Genomic DNA, 9,785 nt, shown 5'->3' with positions numbered 1-9,785 from the left:
TGGAGAATACCATTATGTACTTTGTTAGATACCTTTTGATTGGTGAGGTTTAATTTGGGCAACTAAATTCACCTGGTGCTCTACCCTTTGACTCCTGCTGTATTATCATTATTGTCAACAACTTTTTGCTTTAATTTATCAAAGTCAGGGCCAGAGAGATAGCACAGTGGCGTTTGCCTTGCAAGCAACCGATCCAGGACCTAAGGTGGTTGGTTCAAATCCCTGCGTCCCATATGGTCCCTTTTGCCTGCCAGGTGCTTTTTCTGAGCAGATAGCCAGGAGTAACCCTTGAGCATTGCCGGGTGTGACCCAAAAACAAAACAAACAAAAAAAATTGATCGAAGTCTTTTAAAATTATTTATTTATTTATTTACTTATGGTTTGGGCTTGGGGCCACACCTGACAGTCCCCAACGATTACTCAGAAATACTCAGCAATCATTCCCGGTGGCCTTGGGGAACCTTAAGGGATATATGAAGGGTCAAAGCTAGATGAGTTACCACATGCAAAGCAAGCATCTTACCCACTATTCTATTAAAACACTTTTTTTTAATGATAGTTTAGGTAGTTAGGATAGCTTTGTTTTATTTTGGGGTTATACCCAGCTATGCCCAGGGATTACTCCTAGATCTGAGCTAAGAAATCATTTCTGGAGGGCTCTGGGGACCATAGAGAAAGCCAGGAATCAATCCTGGGTTGGCTGCATGCAATCCTGGGTTGGCTGCATATTGCTCTGGCCTCATTATGATAGTCTTATGGCCTATGATCTTGATGTACTAATTTAGTTAGCACTGGGGCCAGAGAGATAGCATGGAGGTAGTGCATTTACCTTGCATGCAGAAGGACGGTGGTTCAAATCCCGGCACCCCATATAATCCCCCGAGCCTGCGAGGAGTGATTTCTGTGCATAGAGCCAGGAGTAACCCCTGATCGCTGCCAGGTGTGACCCAAAAACAAACAAGCAAACAAAACAAAAACAAATTTAGTTACCATTATAGTACCCACAACCCTCCACTGCTGTCCTTATGTCACCTCTAGTCCAATAAACAGGTTTTTTTTTGTCCCCCAATTCACAATACAGGCCAGGCAAAGGGCCTGTGTTGAGGTGTATATGGGGTGCATTTACTGTACCTCCTCTTTCTATACAGTCAATGTAAAGAACATAGCCTGTGGTAAGAATTGGGAGGCCTTATCTTTTTTTTTTTTTTGATTATATATGTGTGTGTGTGTGTGTATGTATATATATATAAATCCTTTACCAGTGCAACATTCCCATGACCAGTATCCCAAGTGTCCTTCCTCCCAATAAACAGTTTTATATTCCCAGTCAAGGGTTTGTCAAATACTATTTTATTTATTTTGAGGGTGGGGAGTTTGGATCAGAACCAGCCATGTTTAAAGGTCACTCCTGGCTCTGTGCTCCGGGATCAGTCCTGGCTGACTTGGAGGACAGTAAACCCAGATATCATGTACATGGCAAGTACCTTACCTGTACTATCTCTGTGTTCCTTCAACTTCTTCTTTAAACAGGGAAAATTCTATCAGAGAATCAAAAAACATGAAGGCTGATTAAAGTTCTTTGGTGATGCTTATAGAAGTTTTTAAATGTCACAAATTCATCTCTTTTCTGCCCTCTGGTGGAGTTACTAAAGATAAACTGCAGAGTAGTAAAATAGATCAAATAGTAGAATACATCAAGAGAAAGAAACCAAAATTGAAGAACCTTGATGACAAGCCAGATAATTAATTTTTTGGCATTTTCTGCAGGGGGGGAGTGCATACCCAATGGTACTCAGGTCTTACTCCTGTCTCTGTGCTTAAAAATCACTCCTGGCAGAGCTCAGGGACCATGTGGGAATGCTGGGGATTGAACCTGGTAGGCATCACACAAGGCAAGTGTCCTATATTGTACTACCTCTCCAGCCTGTGAAAAAACATTTTAAATTATAGACTTAACCATTTTCTTTCTTCTTCCTTCCTTTTTTTGTTTTTTTTTTTTTGTTTTTGGACCACATCCAGTGATGCTCAGGGGTTACCCCTGACTATGCGCTCAGAAATTGCTCCTGACTTGGGAGACCATATGGGACGCTGGGAATCGAACCCAAGTACTTCCTTGGTCAGCTGTGTGCAAGGCAAGCACCCTACTGCTGCGCTACCACTCAGCCCCCCATTTTCATTTTAATCAAGCATCTGTATTAACCTTAATACATTTGGAAAGAAAATACAGCAAAAAAATGAAATGAAGATAAGGCAGCACTTAGATTTGAAGTGCTCTCATATCAAGGACTAAAAGTGGTTCTCCCCACTTACTTACAATATTGTTAATTATTATTAATTACTTAACAGTAATTTTTGGTGAAATATACCTTTTATTTTATTTTTTTTTTAAAGGCAAGTGTGGGGATTGGTTTGGCTCACCCTGGCAATCCTTACTCTTGAGCTCAGGGTGCTGAGGTGTGGTGCTAGGTATAGAACCAAGGTTGACTGGGTACAAGGCAAGCCCTCTACCAGCTATCTCTCTAGCTCCTACTTTTAAAATTATTTAAAATGTTTTCTCCAGATTTATATCAAATACATCTATTTTTCAAATACATTCTCAATTTCAGTTAATGTGATGACTTTTCTCTTTTTTGTTTTGTTTGGGGGCCACATCCAGTGATGCTCAGGAGTTATCTTGTCTCTGCATTCAGGAATTACTCCTGGTGGTGTTCGGGATATCATTTGGAAAGCCAGGGTTTAAACCCGGGTTGGCCACATGCAAGGCAAGCATCCTACCTGCTGGCTGTGTTATTTCTCCAACCCCACCTTAGATTTCTGTCTCTTCACATAGCTGTTGCAATGGAGGGACCCATGTCCAGACATATCTGAATCGTTGTGCTCCTTTGCCTCCTTCATTTTTGGTTTGTTCCTTAAGTTATTTTTTTGTTGTTTTTGCTGGGATGGGATTTGGGCCACACCCACAGTGCTCAGGGCTATTCCTGGCTCTGTGCTTAGATCTCTGGCTCCTTCTTACTCATATCCTCCAGTGAATGACACAAATACCAGAGACTTTTCTTTGGTGCTTTGAGCAATCGAAACTGCTGGAAGGGGTCTGGGGTGATAGTATTGCAGGAGAGATGCTTGCCTTGCACTCAGCTGACCCAGGTTCCATTCCCAGCATCCCCTGAGCACAGAACCAATAGTAAGGAGTAAGCCCTGAACACCACTGGGCGTGGTCCAAAAAAATAAACCAAAAAACCTGAAACAATCAAACAAACAAAAACCTCCCCAGAACCAACACCTACTTGAATCAGGGAGACAGATATTTGGGTTTGCTTTTGCCTTTTACTAAAGATTTCCGTGGAGAAGAACAATTCTCAGATATCTGGTTCTGGAGTACATGATCTGGCATGCATTGAGGCCCAGGATTAAACCTCAGCATCATTAGGTTTGGATTCTCAAAGCACCTCCCCTGTCTCAAAGCAAACAAAAATGTGGCTTATTAAGTTCATAACACATAATCTTTATCACTATTTTCAAGAAAATGCAATATATGGTAAACAAAATAAATAAACTGTAGAGGAATACACTTTATTTGAGCTGTGTTAAGGTTGAAATAACACAAAATGATCTATTTTGTTTTGGGACCACCTTCAACAGTGTTCAGGACTTATTCCTGGCACTGTGCCCACGTATCACTCCTGGTGAGTTTCTGGGGGCCATATAATATGCCAGGGATCAAACTGGGTTGACCGCATGAAAGGCAAGAGCCTTATCTCTTGTATTTTCTCTCTGGCCCACATTAAAGTACTTCTTCATTAGGATTTTAATGGCTAAATAAAATAATGTAAACTTAATTTTTCTCTTAATATCTACATTTAATACCTAAGGCTATACATTTTTCCTCCAATTTTGACTAAGTGGTGCTACATAGTGAATATCAAGAAAGCATAGTCTGGGGGCCGGAGAGATAGCACAACGATAGGGCATTTGCCTTGCATGCAGCCAATCCAGGACAGACAGTGGTTTGAATCCCAGCCACAGCTATTTTGAGCACAGAGCCAGGAGTAACTCCTGAACATTGCTGGATGTGACCCAAACTCCCCTCCCCCAAAAAAAGAAAGAAAAAAAAAGAAAGCATAGTCTGGGCTGGAGAGATAGCACAGCAGGCAGGAAGGGCATTTGTCTTACACACGGCTGAACCAGGATCGATTCTCAGCATCTCAAATTGCCCCCTGAGCCTGCCAGGAGTGATTTCTGAACACAGAACCAGGAATACCCCTGAGCACCACCAGATATGGTCCTCTCCCCCCCCCCCCAAAAAAAAAAACAGAATAAAGCATAGTCTGCCTCACTGAGTAAACTAAAACACCTTTACTCTTGAATTGTTTACAATTAAAAAAATTGGGCATCAACTATTTGGTCATGTGAACTGTAAAACTCTGAAGCCAAATGAGGCTTTTTTAGGTCTATCTGGATGTGACACGGCTAATGCATTGTATTTAGGTACTTAACAGAGTGATGTGTTTGTTTTTTTTTATAAGAAAATAACCTTTTTTTTTTTTTTGCTTTCTGTGCTTTTGTAAATTAAATTAGGTGTTCATGTGGAAATATGACTAATTCCCAAAAGAAACTGCACTTCATTCACAAGGGATTTTCATTATGTGCACTGCTTATTAAATGAACTTCCAGAGAGTCTGCTGGGAGAGAAGGCACTTTGAAAATTGTAGCCTTCTTCTCATAAGGGCTAAAAAACAGTTGGATTGAAAAAGCGTTGGAGCAAGAAGTTATCGCAAAGAGCAGAGTACATGCCTTATGCATGCAGGAAACACTCTGACACTGGTCACCTCAGAGCACAGAACTAGGATACCACTGGCTGTGGTTCAGAAATACAAACACACCCCACCACCAGTTTTTTTATTTTTTGTGGGGCGAGGTTGTTGGTTGTTGTGTTTTTTTATTTTTTTTTTTATTTTGGGTCACACTCTGCAGCACTTAGAGGTTACTCATAGCTCTGCCCTCAGAAATTGCTCCTGGCAGGCACGGGGGACATATATGATGCCAAGATTTGTCTGTCATCCGTCCTGGATTGGCTGCATGCAAGGCAAACGTCCTAACACTGTGCTATCTCTCTGGCCCCTACTACCAGTTATTTTAAAGTTGGATAATGAGACACATTCCACTGAAATTGTCTTGTCCCCTTATCAGCCAGCTCCATCGACTCATTTTATTCTTGAAAGAGATGTTCATTGCAACTTAATTTTCAATAGCCAGAATCTGGAAACAACCCAGATGCCCAACAACAGATGAGTGGCTAAAGAAACTATGGTACATATACACAATGGAATACTATGCAACTTTCAGGAAAAATGAAGTCATGAAATTTTGCTATACATGGATGGACATGGGAATTATTATGTTGAGTGAAATGAGTCAGGAGAGAAATAGAATAGTCTCACTCTTCTGTGGGATATAAGGAAAATAAAAAACTGTATGGTGATAATACCCAGAGGCAATAGAGATGTGGGCCAGAAGGACTGGCCCATGATATGAAGCTTACCACAAAGAGTGGTGAGTGAAGTTAAAGAAATAACTACACTAACAACTATTATGACAATGGTAGTGAGTGAGAGAAATAGGATGCCTGTCTCAAATGTAGGCAGGGATGGGGCGGGGGGAAGAGTTGGGGGACATTGATGGTGGGAAGGTTGCACTGGTGAAGTGGGGTGTCCTTTTTATGACTGAAACCCAACTACAAAAATGTTTGTAATCATTGTGCTTAAAGATATTAATAAACAAAAATTTTAATTAAATTAATAAAAAGAAAGAGGTGTAAGCCAAGTCGTGAAAATCGGCTTACATCTGACATTTCAGCCCTAATATTGGTACACTGATCCTGTATCTGGGAGTGGAGATGGGGTGGGCCAAGTCCTAACTTTGGCAAAGACTTAGCAGCTGCATCCACACCCCATAATCCCTGCCATGCTAATGTCCCAACATTACCACTTTTCCACTGACCTCTGCAGAGATAGCTGCTGTCTGACAAAAATCTCCAGGTATGCCAGTTTGTGGTCTGAGAACCTGGATCTTCTCAGAGTGAGGTGGAACACCTCTCCTCTCACTTATGTACTTCCAAAATTTTTAAACCAACACCCCAGTAGGAATTCACCAAGTAAAATGTCAAAATAGTACAGAAGCCACCCAAAGTAAATAAACAAAACACTGAATGATCAACTAGTAGCAAAACAGCTTAGAAAACCACCTTTTCCTTATAACACCATGATTTACCACATTGTTCATGATACAGTTGTTTCAAACATTAAATGTTTAAAAACCAATCTCACCACCAGTGTGACCGTCCCTTCACCAATGTCCCCCATTTCCCACCCATCACCATAGCCTGCCTCCATACAGTCACATAAAAATTTACTTTATGTTGCTGTTACAGAACTAAGGCAGATGGGATTATCTGCCTTATCAAATTTAACATAGTTAAAAATTGTGCTTAAAGATATTAATAAACGGGGGCCGGAGAGATAGCATGGAGGTAAGGCGTTTGCCTTTCATGCAGGAGGTCATCGGTTCGAATCCCGGCACCCCATATGGTCCCCCGTGCCTGCCAGGAGCAATTTCTGAGCCTGGAGCCAGGAATAACCCCTGAGCACTGCCGGGTGTGACCCAAAAACCACAAAAAAAAAAAAAAAAAAAAAAAAGATATTAATAAACAAAAAAAATTTAAATTTTAAAAAAGAATGAGGTGTAAGCCAAGTCATGAAAATAGTTATGTTACCAAAGTCATTCAAATGTTACCAAATGCCACAGAGGGATCAGCCAGGACTGGACTACCTGGGACATATTGATGCCATTATTTTCTATTGTATGCTTCCCTTAGTGACCTTAAGTCATGACAAAAACTTTTTATCAATTATCACAGAACTTTTTTGTTGTTGTTGTTGTTTGGGGGCCACACCCATTTGGTGCTCAGGGGTTACTCCTGGCTAAGCGCTCAGAAATCGCCCCTGGCTTGAGATGCCATATGGGACGCCAGGGGATCGAACCACGGTCCTTCCTTGGCAAGCGCTTGCAAGGCTGACACCTTACCTCTAGCTCTACCTCGCTGGCCCCACAGAACTTATTTTAATTTAAACTTTATGGAAAAATTACATTATCATGTCATTGTAACAAGCAATATAAAGTAAATTATTTCAGGCCTGCCAAGTGAGGGAATGCTACTCTGGGATTGTTGTTGGAACATGGAATGCTGGAAACAAGTGTATTTTGACTAACTTTGTAAATCACCATGTTTAAAGAAAAGAAATTCTTTTTTTTTTCTTTTTTCTTTTTGGTTTTTGAGTCACATCCAGCAGCATTCAGGGGCTACTCCTGATTCTACGCTCAGAATCACTTCTGGCAGGCTCAGGGACCATGTGGGATGCTGGAATTTTAACCACCATCCTTGTGCATGCAAGGCAAACACCCTACCTCCATGCTATGTCTCCAGCCCCAAAGGAAAGGAATTTTTTAATTGGATAATAGTTTCACTTTTATATAATAATGTGTGTAGGACATAAAATTTATAAACAAGGAGTTGTATTGTCTTAATGAATAATCTTGTACTGTTTTGGGTCTACCCCAGGTGCTGCACAGGGTTTACTCCTGACTCTGTGCTCAGGGGTCACTCCCTACAGGATTTGGGGGAGTATATCGGGTGCTGGGGATCAAATCAGTGTTGACCTAGTGCAAAATAAGTGCCTTAATTAATTTCCTATCTCCCCAGCCTGTGTTATTGATAATTAATGTGCTACTTGGGAAGCTCCTCAGGAGGTAGTGGGGGCAGAAGAAGGAATAGCAAATAAAAGAAAAACATGAGGGGCCGGGAAGGTGGCGCTAGAGGTAAGGTGTCTGCCTTACAAGCGCTAGCCAAGGAACGGACCGCGGTTCAATCCCCCGGCGTCCCATATGGTCCCCCCAAGCCAGGGGCGATTTCTGAGCACATAGCCAGGAGTAACCCCTGAGCGTCAAACGGGTGTGGCCCAAAAACCAAAAAAAAAAAAAAAAAAAAAAAGAAAAACATGCTCAAAGACTTCTCTGTGCCTTCAGATATAAGGAAGGTTAGACGTGCTGGTACCTCAATTTTCCCAAGAGTTAAGTGCCAGTCTATTAGGAAGGGAAAATCTTTGTAAAAAATTTCAGAGGTGGCAGTGAGACAGATTCTGGGGGTTGCGACAGCACAGAAATGTCTGTGTTTCCTTATGGCTGCTGAAGAGCAGTTTTGGCATCTGAGGTAGTCTTGCAGGCTGAAAACATTCCTAAGAAAGTCAGAATCTGGAAAGAAGCGCAAGTATGGAACTGGAACTGAGCAAGAGCACACCCTCAAAGTGTACTTGCCTTCTCCCTTGCATGGCTGATTCAATGTCACTACTTACCTAAAATATTACTGTGAAAGTTTTTTAATTCACTTTGGTCAAAATTAAAATTATTAAAAAAAATAAAATGGAGAAGAGAAAAGAAAAAAAAAACACGCACAAAATATTTGGATGGGATAGGGAAGCCCATAATACCCCTAGCCCTTTAACCCAGACAGCTGTTGGATGATATTTTTGTAAACTGTGATTCTGAAGTTGCATCAGCAGGTGATCTGCCCACCTCAGATCAGTTTCACTGCTTTTTTCAGTCCATAAACTATCCGAATTTACGCCCAGATTTTGTTGCAGTGTCGAAAGAAGAATTAGAATGTGCCATGGAGAATATCCTGGATACGTGCTCTCTTTTCTTCTCATTGTTGATAACTTTAGGATCATTTAGTTACTAGACTACAAATACAAGGAATTTTAGCTTTTTTTCCTTATGAATTAATTGATCAAATTTCTGGTGAAGGGACTCCTTATCACAGCTGGGTCATATGAGTAGTACTGCCCCCAGAAGACAGGGTCCTGATGGTTGGGGGACTAAGGTGCAGTAATAAAGTGCTGCTTGCACCTGATAGAGCTCAGGGGTCCCAGAAGGGCCACATCTGGAGCTCTGGGGAGGGGGAGGGAATAAGGGATATTGTTGTTGAGTTGGAATATATGAGTGAGTCTCATGGCTCCATGTTAATTAGATTAAAATAATAATTAAAAAAACCTATATGCCCAAGAGTAATATGTATCCAAGTCTGGTAACTTTTAAGTTGTTTCTAGTTTAAAAAAATAGTCTTTAAAAAAAATAGTTGTGTGATTAGTGATATGAGACCATGTGATGAGTGATTCAGGGGTAAACCACACACAGGATCCTATTAAAAACATTCTAGGGGCCAGAGAGAGTACAATAGGTTGGGTGCTAGCCTTGCTTGGCTGACCTGAGTTCTCTTCCAACACACCATATGGTTTCCCAATCCTGCCAAGAGCAACCCTGAGCACTAAAATCACTTGTGTGCCTGTTTAAATACAGATTGCTGAGTCCCAACTCAAAGAGGTTTCTTATTCTTCAGGCCTGGAAAGCAGCTCCCAAATGCTACTCAATTCCTCGATGTTCCTACAGCTTTAGGGCGACCCTGCCCTTTGAGAGCTATTGCTAAGGTTTAAAGGCTGATTGGGGCACGTGAAGCCACCCTTACATGCTTGAAGGAAGCAGCATCAGTGGCAGTGTCTTCATCCTAGCATCAGGACAGATGTGAGCACAGGGGCTGTTTTGAAAACCCCTGCCCCTCTCTCCCCTCCCTTTGAGATTCCGGCTCTTTGAAGGAAGTCTTAGTAGAGAAAGTTTGAGTCCTCCTCCGGAAACTGATTCTTTTTTTGTTGCTTCTGTTTTGGGGTCAAACCTGGCAG

The 9,785-nt window shown here is 41.5% G+C and overlaps 1 non-coding gene across 1 annotated transcript; it reads right to left on the bottom strand.

Annotated features, from left to right (window-relative positions):
• Positions 1–1,056: 1,056 nt before the first annotated feature.
• LOC126012552 (small nucleolar RNA SNORA51) lies at positions 1,057–1,189 on the bottom strand. Its single transcript, XR_007497008.1, has one exon. It is a non-coding gene; the product is annotated as a small nucleolar RNA SNORA51 (small nucleolar RNA).
• Positions 1,190–9,785: the final 8,596 nt, after the last annotated feature.

Source organism: Suncus etruscus, chromosome 6, assembly GCF_024139225.1.
Source record: "Suncus etruscus isolate mSunEtr1 chromosome 6, mSunEtr1.pri.cur, whole genome shotgun sequence".
NCBI lineage: Eukaryota > Metazoa > Chordata > Mammalia > Eulipotyphla > Soricidae > Suncus > Suncus etruscus.
The sequence above is the reverse complement of the archived record's forward strand: the minus strand, read 5'-3'. Positions and strand labels throughout refer to the sequence as shown.